We start from the raw sequence: 15364 nt of genomic DNA on the forward strand, positions 1-15364 counted from the left end.
AGTATGCTGATTATGTGGTTCATCAAGCTCATTTATGCATTCATGCTTTTATTAAATACAAATATATCCCTTGTCGATGGACAGTCTTGTGTTGCACCAGGTAACATCATACCAGTGGCATCCTACTGAGTGTTCCTGTTACTTCCCTCTCCTTCCACGAGAGAGAGGAATGGATTTTAGTTAGGTCACCCACACTTGATATCAAAGTATTCATTCTTTTTTTTTTTTTTTTTTTTTTTTTTTTTAAAGATTTTATTTTTTTTTTCTCCCCAAAGACCCCCGGTACATAGTTGTGTATTCTTCGTTGTGGGTTCCTCTAGTTGTGGCATGTGGGACGCTGCCTCAGCGTGGTCTGACGAGCAGTGCCATGTCCGCGCCCAGGACTCGAACCGACGAAACACTGGGCCGCCTGCAGCAGAGCGCGCGAACTTAACCACTCGGCCACGGGGCCAGCCCCACAAAGTATTCATTCTTATATTTTATATTTCTGTTCTGTATTCTGGTGAATGTTTTTACAGAAATAAATACTTATTGCTTTAACTTGAAAACTAGATGTGTGACATTGAAAATAAGGAGAGATCTTTGATATTCATTGATATCATTCAATGATATTCAATGATAAAAAAATATACGGATCATTTTTTGGAGGAAGTTTGCAAAATGTTTTAGTGATGTACAGATGTGTATTTTAGCATGATTCAGTGAAGACTAAATTAAACTGTGTGGGAAAAAAAAGTCTATTGTCACATCCTAAGAGCCCTGTGAGGAAGATTTCAATGCGCTGCTTCTCTGTGGAGAAGGCTGGGATTTGGTAGGGAGGGGGCAAGGCCACATAGGTTCCAGAACTACAAATACTCTAACCAGTATTTCATGTACAGATTTTGAACAAGGGCTCCTGCACCAGGAAGTCAAGGGAGTCCAGGATCACAAGCAAGCCAGTCTCTGCAACTGTCTCCAGTAGAAAGAAGAATGAAGAGGATGGAGAAGTTCGGCCATGACAACACGTACTGCTGATCTTCAATCGGAGATCTGGGTGCTGACTTGAGATTAAGAGGAACGCACATGCTGGTTCTGAAAAAGAACGGCCGGTAAAGGCTGGATCTAATAATTCAGGTGATGAAATGTATCATTCAGCTTTGTTAAACGGACTCATATACAGTCATGTGTTGCTTAACGATGGGGAAACGTTCTGAAAGATGTGTTGTTAGGTGATTTCATCGTTGTGTGAACATCATAGAATGCACTTACACAAACCTAGATGGCACAGCTACTCCACCCCTAGGCTATGTGGTACTAATCTTCTGGGACCACTGTCGTATACGCGGTCCATCACTGACCAGAACGTCATTATGCAGCGCATGACTGTACATAGGGCAACGACTGAACATATATTCGGTGATAATATCAATATTCTTTTGCATCGGACCCTGTCCAAAACAGACAGGCATATATTTTGATAATACCTATGGAAATTTACAAGCGTTACTGGTGGTACTAAAAACAAAAGAAATGCCAATTCCTAGATTTTATGAATTGATTGTGGGAAAAGATTAATAACCAGTGACGAACTTCTTCTAATCTTTTCACAAATTCATTAGGTAAAGCCCTCCAATCAATACCCCATCTGTGATTGTTTTCAAATATTTTAAACCTGTCAAGAGAGGCAAAGATAAATGGTTTCACATTGTAATAAAAAATATATGCATATGTATACACACAAGTGAGTGTGTATGTGTGCGTGTGTGTGTAGGTCTGTGACAGAAAGAGAATGGGTATAGTAACCCAAATAGGTGCCCAGAGAGGTGTATTTTTTTGGGCTATCTATCATAGATTTGGTTTTTATTGACTAATAACCAATGTTAAAATTGCTCTTCTTTATAAGCCACTGTGTCAGTTTTAGATATGTTCTCTATATGGAATTAATGATACAAAGGATTTAAATTCAAACAAATGAATTTAAAGAAAATAAAGACAAATCTCCACAAACAAGACCAATAGCATTTATTAAGAATACTGTTTCATTTTTAATATTTCAAGTTTTTATCATTAATAAAAAGTTACTAATATACCATAATACTTTATATATGAAAGTTAGGATAAAGTACATTGCTATGCCCCATTTTCCCAAGAAGTATCTTGAAAAATGAAATGATCTAATTATAGAAAGCATTAACTTTCTGAAAGTGAAACTTCTGAAAGTTTAATCATTTTTTTTTACTGATCTAAGTGCAAATCTCAAAATTCTTATAAACTTGTCCTACAGATATTTTTACAAGATCTCCCTCTTCTGGCCACAAGAGTTATTTCATTCCTTTTTATCAATAGAGGTCAAAATCTGCTGCAAAGTTTGGGTAAAGCTAATTTATACTAATCTGGCATCAAAGAGATAAATAGACGGACACTCCTAAAAATGAAATACAGGAAGCTCTTTTCAATATCTCTAATACACATACTGTTGTATTAAAGTCTGTTTATCTAATTTCATTTAAGCTTTCTGCCTCACTGATAGTCTGAGGATGCATATGCCAAGCTTGGTAATAAGTTAATAAATGAATTGAATGCTTGAGGTGTTCCAGATGGACTTAAATTGCAAATGCTGTCATTCACAAAAGAGACTGAGCTCATACCGCAGGAAGGCAAGCGTCCAAATGCAGACTTCCCTCTGCACCTTAGAATAGAGGTGAGGTGTAAGCTCCATTAAATGCCCTCTCAGAATTTAACTTTTCCTCTCATATTTGCAAACCTGATTGAAAACAATAAAGCAGATCTGAGAAACAGTTATAAACAATAAACAATAAATGCTTACCATGTAACTTACACAATAGTGCACGAAAAATATTTTTATAGTATGTGCTTGTGTCACTATTTATTAGTCTATTTTAGCCATTAGATTTAATTTTATAAAATTTTGGAAAAATATGCAGGAAAAGATTGGTTGGACTTTTTGTTCCTAGGAAGCGTATTGTATGAGTGCACTAAAATTCCCAGTAGCCATTACTTGACAAGTTTCTCCACATCTTCAAAAAATAGTCACCATACAATGGCAATTCAAAATCAACAAAACATATTCAATGTTCTCAAGAAATGCATGGTATGGTGCTAACATTGGCTTACATTAACAAGTTTTGACAAATTTGGAATCTTTTGAAATTATACTCAACTTGATTTTACACATATGTTCAGTTTTCAGGAGAGAGGGTTCATAGATTTCATCAGATATCAAAGATGTCAATGACTTTCAAAATTTAAGAACAATCAAGTAAGATAAGCAAATAATTAGAAATTATATAATAGTTGACATTTTAAAATACCAGTATAAACAAAAGACAAATAACTACCTTTACATGGGAGAGTCAAGACAGGTTTCCTGAGGAATGGTAAACATATGCTCTGAATTTTGAAGCTCAAGGAGAAGTTTGTCAGGAAGAGAAGAAAGAGAAGAGGACTTGAGAATATTTCTAGAATACTGGGAGAACAACAAAAAGAAAATGAATTTTTCAGGTATCTAGAGAAATAATTAAGAACTTTAGATAATTAAGGGAATGAATGAATGGGAATAGGAATGATTGAGAACAAAACCCAGTTTTTTAGCTTAGATGACTATATATGGTAGATACTATTACTCAAGACTTTTTTTTAAATGAAAGCAGAATTTTAGAAATGAAGCGTTTAGGGTAGTGACAGGAAAAATATGATCAGTTTTGTGGTGTAACTGTTATGTGAAGGAATAAAAACAAAGAAATTGCCAAAATCTGGAAAATTTTTGAAAATTTCTAAGTAGAGAGTTTAAGTTTAGAAATGTCTATGCTATAGCTACAATCTTGAAAGGCCAGATTATTCACATGGCTCAACAATGACACTAAATGTTGGTTGATGAATACAACCAAGATTTTCTAGCATCAGATGAGTTGAATTTAGACTTTTAACCTCATATTATGTACATGAGAAAGATGACAGATGAGATCACATAGAGTTCACTCTATATTCTGTTTTCTGATGTTTTAGGAAGTTTTCACTTCTTAGAATAACTGTAGCTGGTTATGAAATGTCACCATTAAAATAATGTAAATTAAATAAAATAAAGTAAAACTACTTATCACAAATTCTTTGTAAAATTGAAGATCATATTGGGTAATTTCTTTTTTTTCTTTTCTCTTTTTTTTTTTTGCTGAGGAAGATTAGCCCTGAGCTAACATCTGTGCCAATCTTCCCCTTTTTTTGCTTGATGAGGATTAGCCCTGATCAAACGTCTGTGCCAATCTTCCTTTATTTTATATGTGGGTTGCCACCACAGCATGGCTGATGAGTGGTGTAGGTCCTCACCTGGGATCTGAACCTGCAAACCCAGGCCACTGAAGCAGAGTGCACCAAACTTAACCACAGGGCCATGGAACTGGCCCCCATATTGGTTCATTTCTAATAGGAAGGCATGACATCATTTTTAGATGCTTTTTCTAATAAAAGGAATGCATTACTTTGGTGATTCTAAGCCACAGATTCCTTATCTAAACTTTTGCCTCCAAATAGAGGGAATAATGAGAAGATTTAAGGAGACAAAACAGGGTACACTGTCTGGTATATAATTCTAGGTATCATGTAGACAACTCCCCATACCATTAATTATATATCAACATATTTCAATTTCATATATAAGCACATTTAATCAGTTATAAAATAGTTTCTCTCTTTAAAAAAAGCATTTGCAAATGCTTTTTTCCCCCCGTGAACCATCTGAATTATTAATTTACTGAAAATCATTTTAGAACTTATGCTACACTGATCTCACCTGAAAAATAACATAAATAATAGATTATAATTGAGCCTATCTTTGTTTCATTGTAAATACAATATTAAAATGTTCATTTAACTTACTGTACAGAAACTAATATTTATACCTCATGCTGACATACCCAAATCAGCAAGAACTTGGATTATTAGGATTTTGAAGTCATGTTAACATATTTTTGCACAATCAATCAATTAACTACACTGCATTTCAAAGAGCCAAAAATAACTGAAATTTGGTTCTTTTGATTATGTAGCTTCCACACAAAATTGATCATTCTGTTGAAGCAGCTGGACATGCAAAGGGTGACTGACCAGAAAAGAGCTGCATTAATCCCAATAATAACTATTTAGAATTCTTGAACAGGGATTAATTATGGGAGAAGACAAATAAAAGAAAGTTCCTGAGAAATGTAGAATTTCAATCTATGTGAAAAGGCAGACACACGCAGAGTCTGATATACTACAACATGCTAAGTGCTATTCTTTGGTGATTCCCCAAACCAGTTGGCCGTGATCACCAAAGATACCACATTTTCCCAACCCATTTTCCAAGAGTAAGTATCTTACCCACCTTGCCAGCCTCCCTGGATTTATACTCCTGTTCCATAGCACGAAAAACCAGCTTGTTCAAAGCAACCTCCCTCTTTGGCATAGCAATAGAAGTTTTAGGCATTCATTTTGGCCTCTCCATTGCATTCATCCTCTATGACCATTGTTTGTCTACGCATCACTTAATATTCCATTTACAATTTCACATCCCTGTACTTGCAGTAGCAGGAATAACTACTGCTTGATTATGATCCTAAACTTAAGGGAGTGAGAGAATTCAAATAGTCATGTGTCACTTAATGACAGGGAAACATTCTGAGAAATTCATTGTTAGACAATTTTGTCATTATGCGAACATCACAGAGCAGACTAACACAAACCTAAACAGTATAACCTACTACACACTTAGGCTATATGGTACCAATCTTATGGGACCACTGCCATATATGCACTCAGTCCTTGACTGAAATGTTATTATGTGGCACATGATTGTAGTCCTACTCAATGAGGCATTATTAGTATTGAAGCAATCCCTACCTATTGTTAAAAAGAAGACAACAGATTCAAAGCGGAGTCACTTATGTAAGCCCCACAACACCAAATGGAGACTTAATTATAGTTTCAGCTCTGCCAGAAACAGAATCTCAAAGCAGTCAATCAGGAATCGCCTGCTCAGTACTAGTTAGGTAATCTGCCTGATAGATCTCCGCAATCCCCTAGAGGAAAGTAACCTTGCAATAACCAGCCCCCTTTTTGCCTAGTAGAATTTCCTTGTTCCCACTTCCCTCTGCCTCCAAAACTCTTTATTTTGTACAGCTCCTCAGAGCTCCTCTCTATCTGCTAGACTGGACGCCACCCAATTCATGAATCACTAAATAGAGCCAATGAAATCCTTAAAATTTACTCAGTTGGATTTTGTTTTTTAACACTATCAACTTTGAATTAGGTAGTAAAATTTTCAAGAAAGGAGATTTCAGGAAGCTGTGCTTTCAGGACAATAAAAACTTTTTATTTTTCAATGTTTCTTAGGCTGCTGAAAAAGAACTATTCTTGAGGGTCTAAAACAAGTTTTCTTCATATGACTACTTTACTGCAGGATATTGATAGACAATTTAATTGAAGTAAGCCCCAAGCACCCTGGATAAAGACAGATTACTGGGGCCAGCCTGGTGGCACAGTGGTTAAGTTCTGCTTCTTGCTGGCCCAGGGTTTGCCGGTTCGGATCCCGGGTGCGGACATGGCACTGCTTGGCACGCCATGCCGTGGTAGGCATCCCACATATAAAGTAGAGGAAGATGGGCACGGATGTTAGCTCAGGGCCAGGATTCCTCAGCAACAAAACAGGAGGACTGGCAGTAGTTAGCTCAGGGCTAATCTTCCTCAAAAAAAAAAAAAAAATAGATTACTTACAGGGAAAATACTGTCTTTGTTAAACTGTGTCTTGGAATGATTACACTGATGCTTTTTTTTTTTTAATCTTTAAATAATAGTCAAATGTTCTAAATAGCTATCCATATATGTAGCTAATTAATACAGCTATAAACATGGAAACTCGAAATTGTTTGGTTTATTTCAGAGTATGCCCTTCCTCAAATAAGAAAACGGTAGTATGCCTTTACTTAACTGGCATTATACTATTTTTGCTATGGCAAATGACCTGTGTTTAATGACCAAGGAGGTTTTATGTATAATTATATCTTATTTTTCCAAATATATATCATGTTTAAAAACAGTTTCAATCAAGATTATTTCCACATGTCTTTGGACATAAAGTCAATATCTCCATAATTAAAAAGTAGCTAGGAAAAGAATTAGAATAAATTTTGGCATGCTTTTTTCCATTAGTAAATTCTATGGACATTTATATTAATCTAGGTATAATCTACTTCTGACTATCTGCAGATAAATAACACAAATAACAGATAAATACTGATAACAGACTAATTTTAATCTATTATTTTATAATTGTTTATTTCTTCTCTAAATCTTATTGCTTAGGGATTCAGCCTTTCCTTAAATCTCTGTTGATACTCATTTTTTTTTAGTTATTTTATACATGCCATCTAGAGGAATACTGAAAATAATTTCTAGAAAAAAGAATTAGAGATGTTACATAAAATTCCAGTTTTTATGAGGGTAACTGGGTAGCTCTAACATATATAACAACAATAATTAATAATAATATTAATAATAATGGGTATGGTAGGGCTTCAAGTTAGTGTTTTGAATCTAAACTCCCCAACGATAAGTGGATAATCCCAAATGTCCTATATGCCAAGCAACGTGTTCAGTGATTTTGTATTACATGTTCCGTTTTTCGACCTTGCTCTACTATTTATGAGCCATGGGGCCTTCGTTTAAGTTCCAGATCTCTTTGAACCTTGGTTTTGATACTCAAAATTAGAATGAGTATAATAACAACCAACATAGGAGGTAGTAGCAAGAATTAAGAAAGTAATATTAATGAAGTATGTAAATCTCAATTATGTACTGAGTATTTAGTAAATATTAAATCTCTTCTCATGTCTATTTGTATATACATCCTACGTCTCCAGTCATATGGTAGGTCTAATAAGAGCATGGACTATTTCTTATTCCATGTGGTAACTCTTGGTTTTATTAATAGCCTCAGTCTTATTCAAAGCTCCACATAATCTTGTTATTCTTTAAGTAGGAAAAATCCTATGTATAAGTTTAGGACATAGACAAATTAATACGGATATTTTTAGAGACTACCATAGCGGCCCCAAATAGCTCTTCCCTAAGTGTACATACCAGAATCTTAAATCCCAACATCAAAGTGTTAGGATGTTTTCTGTAAAAAGTTTTCAGAAATCATACTTTTTTTAACCTGGGAGAGAAATTAAAAGACGAATCTATTTTTTCATACATTTATCACAGTAAATCCATAATACTCTGGGTGCTGTGAATACAGCAGTGGACAAAATATATAAAACCCCAATTCTTATGGCACTATAGCCTGATAAACTAAAGGGGATGCATAAAAAAATATTTAATATATATCAGGCTGAATTAAGCCATCAACAAAATAAAGCATGGGAAAAAAAGTAGAATATGACCAAAGTTGGTAAAAATTTTTCTGATAAGGTAAAATCTGAACAAAGGTCAGAAGGAAGTGAAGGAGTAAGCCATGCAGATCTGGGAGAAGAACATTCTATGCATAGAGAGGCCAACCCGGTGGCACAGCAGTTAAGTGTGCATGTTCCGCTTGCGGCCCAGAGTTGCCGGTTCGGACCCCAGGTGCAGACATGGCACCACTTGGCAAGCCATGCTGTGGTAGGTGTCCCACATATAAAGTAGAGGAAGATGGGCACAGATGTTAGCTCGGGGCCAGTCTTGCTCAGAAAAAAGAGGAGGATTGGCAGATGTTAGCTCAGGGCTAATCTTCCTCGGGGAAAAAAAAAGTAGTAGTCTCTGCATAGAAAGAGTAAGGCTCTTAAAAACTGGAGCAAGGAGATTCTTAAGGCACACAAATTAAGTATAGGCAGGAGCTGGTGGAGAGTTTTAAGTGGGTAAGTGGCATGATCAGATTGATATTTCAAATATATACATAATAAATCATTACCAACTATAATGTAATGTTATTATTTCAAATTTTTGTTCATGGAATAGTTGATAGCCTGTCTTGCATGTTCGTGTAGTGGACATTCTCATCCTTACAGATTTTACAGTCTATTAGAAATGGATATAGGGGAAGGAGGGCACAAGGACATAGATAAAAGCTGATTATGATGCACGATGGAAGGTCAAAGATAACAAGACACAGATAGCACTAGGAAATTACAGAAGGCTAACCCCAGCCAAACATGGAACGCCAGTTTAGCCTTACTGGTAGATATCTTAACGTATAAACAGGAGCGAGGCAAGTGAATTGGAGACACTTAGAGGCATTTAGACGTGAACACGTGATGCAGACAAGAAGTATATGATACCAAAAACAATTTAACGTTATTGGAGTGTAAAGTATAAGGCACTGGTTTATGAAATATTCTGTATTATGTATATATGATTAAAGAGATTGAGATTTACCCAATAAAAACATTGAGCCATTAAAGTATTTAGGTAATTACCTAAAATTGCACTTGTTATGCCATTCTAACATGTGTGAGAAGGGCAGATGTGAGGGGAACAAAGAAAGGAAGAAGCAGTTACTATGGTTTATTTAGTTATGAAAGAATCAGGATCTGAAGGAGGGCAAATGTAATAAGGATAGAGGAGTTAGACTGATTGTAAAAATACATGGAGAGTACAATCAGGGAAACTGATAATTCATCACAGGACGAGATTAGGGAAAAAGAGAATTCAAGAATGACTTCTAGGTCCTAGGTTGTGTTAACAGATCAAATAGTGCTGCCAGCAGAGAGAGAAAATACAGAAGAAACAGGCCCTGGGAGGAAGAACATTTGTTCAGTTTTGACATTTCTGAAGCTCCTGTGTGTTGTCCATGTTTGTACAGCAAGCAAACGGTTTGATTAATTAATCCTAGACTGCAAAGAGAGGTCTAGAAGGACAAATAAATTTGGAAAAAAGAGGTATATAATTAGTAGTTGAAACAATGAGAGTCAATGAGATCACCCAAAGGTAGTATATGGAGGAAGAAAAGCAGTATGCAAGGAATTAAATTTTAGGATGAATAAAGAGAGATTTTTGAGGAAGAAGGAGAGAGATGGAGACAGAGACACTAGAAATTTTTAAAAATGGAAAGAATTATGAAAAGTTTTATCCACAAAGAAAGCAGAGGAAGTGGAAAATTTCAAAGACAGAGCTCTTCCAAATTTGACTGTGAGCTTTATAAAGGCAAGGGCTGGAGCCTTGACATTTGTTCTGTCCGGACCTATCACACAACCTGACAAATAGTAAGCTCTTAGGACAAAGTTGGCAAAATGAATGAGAAGAAGAGAATGGATAAAAGTAAAGACAAAAATTTAGATAAAAATTTCTAAATAGAAGGACCACTGGATTCATTGACTGAAGAAGATCAGAGTCTAACAGTGCCTCCTAACAGAGAAGCTAAGAAAATTATGAGAGTTTATGGGGCTGGCCTGGTGGTATAGTGGTTAAGTTTGCATGCTCTGCTTCAGCAGCATGGGGTTCACAGGTTCAGATCCCAGGCACAGGCCTAGCACCATTCATCAAGCCATGCTGTCGTGGCATCCCACATAAAATAGAGAAAGAGTGGCACAGATGTTAGCTGAAGGCTAATCTTCCTCACCAAAAAACAAAAAAAGAAAGAAAAGAAAATTATGAGGGTTATCTATCTTGTCTCCACTCCATCTACTTTCCAACTACCTTAACTCCCTGAATCGATTTTCAGATTTGCACACCAGAGAAAGGAAATATTTGGGGGGGGGGGGCAATACTAAAAAATAAAAGCTAAAAAGATAAGATCTCATTCAAGTACTTATCATTCCTAGAGTTAGAAATAAGTTGGTTCAAAGAGAGCAAATTTAAAATCAAGGAAACTACTAAACAGAGGAGTTCAAATTCACCAGCCTTAAAATAGAAGTTCATCATGACAAGCCTCACTTTGAATTGTGAGTGAAAATAATTTTCTGAGGCATAAAAAATGGTTATATTATGGTTTTACTAGGCTAGACTACCTAAGAAATAAGGGTCAAAAATTTGCTGGACAAATTAGATGATAAATCTAGTGGACAAATGTCCAAGTGGCCTTGGCCCAATTACTAGATCTTCCTGGATGTAAATCTTCATACATGTATAAAAAAGAAAGTAGAACTAGATAAATTTTTGGTGATTTTCAGTCCTGAAGGAAATGATTTTAAAATTGCAACTATGGCCGATACGTCAGATATGTTTCTTTTAAGGATTGGCATCTGGGCTAACAACTGTTGCGAATCTTTTTTTTTTTCTGCTTCATCTCCCCCAATCCCCCCCACCCCGTACACAGTTGTATATCTTAGTTGCAGGCCCTTCTAGTTGTGGGATATGGGACGCTGCCTCAACGTGGCCTGACGAGCGGTGCCATGTCCGCGCCCAGGATCTGAACCCCGGGCCGCTGCAGAGGAGCGCGCGAACTTAACCACTCGGCCACAGAGCCAGCCCCTCAGATATGTTTCTTAAACTCACTCCTTACCATATAGAGCAACACTGGAAAGTGGAAGGAGAAGAGAGGGTGTAAAACCAGAGATGGATAGAGATAAGTATGAAAAGGGAGTGGGAAAGAAAAGGAAGAAAACAACAACAATAAAAAGAGATAAAACCTATTGAAAATACTCAAAAGCAAACTGAAAGAAAGATAAAAAAATCCTTAAAAATACTTTTAAAGAGTAAGGAATTCATTTGAACTGACAATTTGGAAATACACATTAAGAACAGATGAATCACTAAATTAGCCCTACACCTTTTCCTAGATAGGATGAAACTGAAGCGCAATGTACAGCTGGGTTTACATAAATGGTTCTTGAATTTGCCTATATTTTCAAATTAATAAGTCTGGGACCTTGTAAACTTAATAAATTTAATACTCAGAATCAGATGTGAGAGGTGGGCCGCGGCACAAAATCAGTTCATACCTAAAGACAGGTAAGAATTATGACTCGAATTCGAGAATTTTTTTTTTTAGTTCACAAACACACACTGTGGCAAACACATGAAATCAAGAAATAAGATGGTGTGGATGAACTGGAAGGCCCACGGTCTTAGCATTCCCAGGGAAGGTGAAACTTTCAAGGTTGGAGTTGCTTAGAACCTTAGGATCATTCCTTTGTAGGATGGGGAGGGGTTATTCAGCATTTAAGTGTCTGGATTATTATTATAAAAAAGATATAATAAAACCCTAAACTTAAGATCTAGCCTTGACTAATAAATCCTTGCTATGCCACAGTGCCAAAACTGAGTTGCACAACAGTTTCAAGCATATCAAGTTAAGCAACTATTTGATGGGCTTTTGGGCTCACCTGAGATTATGCAGCAGGACCAGCCATCCAAAAATAAAGCGCTTTGCTTCATATACTCTACTTCTTCAGAGTTAAACACAAAAAAAGATACGCTTGCTTCTGGAATATTATACTTTAGTGAAACTCCATTGTCCATTTTCTCCCAACCTCTCAAGATTTTCCTAATATAAGAAAGCACTGCTAGACGTGTAGTATTTCCATTTTTTCAGTCAATTCTTCTATCTAAAGATGTTTTTACCTAGAAACAATTTTAGCTGTCCTGAGACACAGAATATCATTTAGGTAAATACCATAATCACAAAGCATCTACGATGTGCAAAACATAATGTTAGACACTAGGATATGATGAGTTATAAATAATTTTCTACATATTCTACAAACTGAAAACATAGTTCAGAATAAATTTCCTAAGTCTAACAAAATCAGTTACATTTTCCTTATATTTAGATTCGCAAGAATATAAAAACAAAGTAAGTTTTTTTACTATATTTATAAATTTAGAATACTGTTCTTCTTATTGTACATTTTATTTACTTTCCTTCAATTTACATTAGAAATACTATACTGAAGATCTACCAGATTATAAACTGAAATAACCACCAGATGTCAGTATCTGCGTGCAAATGTTCTACTTTGAAAAGAAACTGCTAGCAAAAAGTTGAGTCAAATCTTTTATTAAAAGGTACTCTTATAAGAAATATAAAGTGAATGCCTTTTCTTTGAAAAATTACATTCTTTAGTCATCTATACTCTATCCATAGATCATTGAAAATCGTCTCTGAAGTTTTTATTCTTGCCAAATATAATTCTTTATTTTGTCAACTGAAAATTTTTTCTAGTATTTTATGAAAGTTTTTACTTAAAGAAACAGCTAGACAACACTCAGTTGAAACTTTTTATAGAAATGAATCTAAAACTTGTACTTAATGAAATAGCACATGAGGAAAATGACAGAGAACAATTTGAAAATCCAGTCAAAACAATAAGATTATTCAATAAGATGATCAACCACAAAATTATAAGATAAAAATGTGTTAATTTTCCTAGAGATATATTGGGTAAAAATAGAAAATGAAAGAAAATATTTCATTATTAAAAGAAAAAAAAAGCATATGTAAGAGAAAAAAAGAGAAGTGTACTGTACCTGAGGAATAATTCAAAATTTTACTAGAAAACATTAAACAGTACTAAAAAATATAATTTGAAGCAAAGATGAGTCACTGTGGGAAAAAAATGCTATTCTCTCTACATTAGTCTGTGTCTTTAATGGCAGACCAATTAAGATACCAATTACATATTATGAGGATTGGTCACAACTTCACTAAAATTATATAAAATTACATTTTTAAGAAACGTTTAACTCTATAGTTACTAGAATTTCTTATAAAGCTATAATTATTTTTAAAAGGGTAAGTATTGAGGAAGAAACCCTTGAATGGAAGAAGTAGAATCCAAAAATACACCCAAAATGAAAAGTCTAGTTTAATATATGACAAATGTGGTGTATCAAATCAATGAAGAAAATATTTATTATTGAATAAATATTTTTAAGATAATTGGCCTGCCATAAAAATAAATAAACAAACATGATTAAGTTTCACAAGAGTAAATATGACATTACCTGAAGTTATGTTCTGGAAGTATATTCAGGAAAATTACTGCAATGTTGATTTTCTAGAGGCATACTACTTTTGTCATTTTCCATCTTTATGTATACTGCTGTTTTATAAGCTTAAATTTGAAAGAATTAAAAATTCTAAGTATATCAAACAAAATAGAATTTAAAACAAAAACTGTAACAAGAGACAAAGAAGGGCACTACATAATGATAAAGGGAATAATCCAACAAGAGGATAGAACACTTGTAAACATCTATGCACCAAACATAGGAGCATCTAAATATATAGGGCAATTATTAACAGACATAAAAAGAGAAACAGACAGCAACAAAATAATAGTAGGGGACTTTAACACTCCACTTATACAAATGGATAGAATATGCAAACAGAAGATCAATAAGGAAACATTGGTCTTAAATGACACTTTAGACCTGCTGGACTTAGTAGATACATGCAGAACATTCCACTCAAAAATCATGGAATACACATTCTTTTCAAATGCACATGGAACATTCTCCAGGATAGACCACAGATTAAGCCACAAAACAAGTCTCAATAAATTTAAGAAGATTGAAATAATATCAAGCATTTTTCTGACCACAAAAGTATGAGACTAGAAATCAACTACAGAAAGAAAATCAGAAAAGCCACAAAGATATGAAGATTAAACAAAATGCTACTGAATAACAATTGGGTCAATGAAGAAATCAAAGGACAAATCAAAAAATACCTGGAGACAAATGAAAATGAAAATACAACATGCCAAAATTTATAGGATACTATAAAAGTCATTCTAAGAGGGAAGTTTATAGCAATAGAGGCCTACTTCAACAAAGAAGAGAAATCTCAAATAAAAAATCTAACAGTGCACCTAAAAGAAGTGGAAAAAGAAGAACAAACGAAGCCCAAAATCAGTAGAAGGAAGGAAATAATAAAAATCAGAGCTGAAACAAACAACATGGAGACTAAAGCAACAGAAAAAAATCTAGGAAACTAAGAGCTGGTCCTTTGAAAAGATAAACCAAACTGAAAAACTTAGCCAGACTCACCAAGAAAAAAAGAGAGAAGGCTCAAGTAAATAAAATTCGGAATTGAAAGAGGAGAAATTGCAATGGACACCTCAGAAATACAAAAGATTATAAGAGAACACTATGAAAAGCTATATGCCAACAAATCGGACAATCTAGAAGAAATGGGTAAAGTGTTAGAATCACAGAACTTTCCAAAACTGAAAAAAAAAAGAAATAGACAATTCAAATAGACCAATCACCGGTAAGGAGACTGAAACAGTAACTAAAAATCTCCCAAAAAATAAAAGTCCGGGACAAGACGGCTTCCCTGGTGAATTCCACCAATCATTCAAAGAAGACTTAATACCTACCCTTCTCAAACTCTTTGAAAAAATTGAAGAGGAGGGGAGGCTTCCTAACTCATTCTACAAAGCCAACATTACCCTGATACCAAAACCAG

At 34.8% G+C, this 15364-nt stretch overlaps 1 long non-coding RNA gene across 2 annotated transcripts in view; it reads right to left on the reverse strand.

The window, feature by feature from the left end:
• Positions 1-1978: 1978 nt before the first annotated feature.
• Positions 1979-15364, reverse strand: part of LOC111768689 (uncharacterized) — a 43404-nt gene continuing 30018 nt past the window's right edge. The window contains exons 5-8 of one of the 2 annotated variants that reach the window (XR_011428001.1): positions 13897-14006; positions 12276-12513; positions 3339-3458; positions 1979-2743 (exon numbers count right to left, since the gene is read on the reverse strand). This is a non-coding gene — a long non-coding RNA (uncharacterized lncRNA). The remainder of the gene's footprint in view (positions 2744-3338; positions 3459-12275; positions 12514-13896; positions 14007-15364) is intronic. The other variant, XR_002801162.2, reaches the window with a different exon arrangement.

The sequence above is a fragment of the Equus caballus genome, chromosome 17 (assembly GCF_041296265.1).
Source record: "Equus caballus isolate H_3958 breed thoroughbred chromosome 17, TB-T2T, whole genome shotgun sequence".
Lineage (NCBI taxonomy): Eukaryota > Metazoa > Chordata > Mammalia > Perissodactyla > Equidae > Equus > Equus caballus.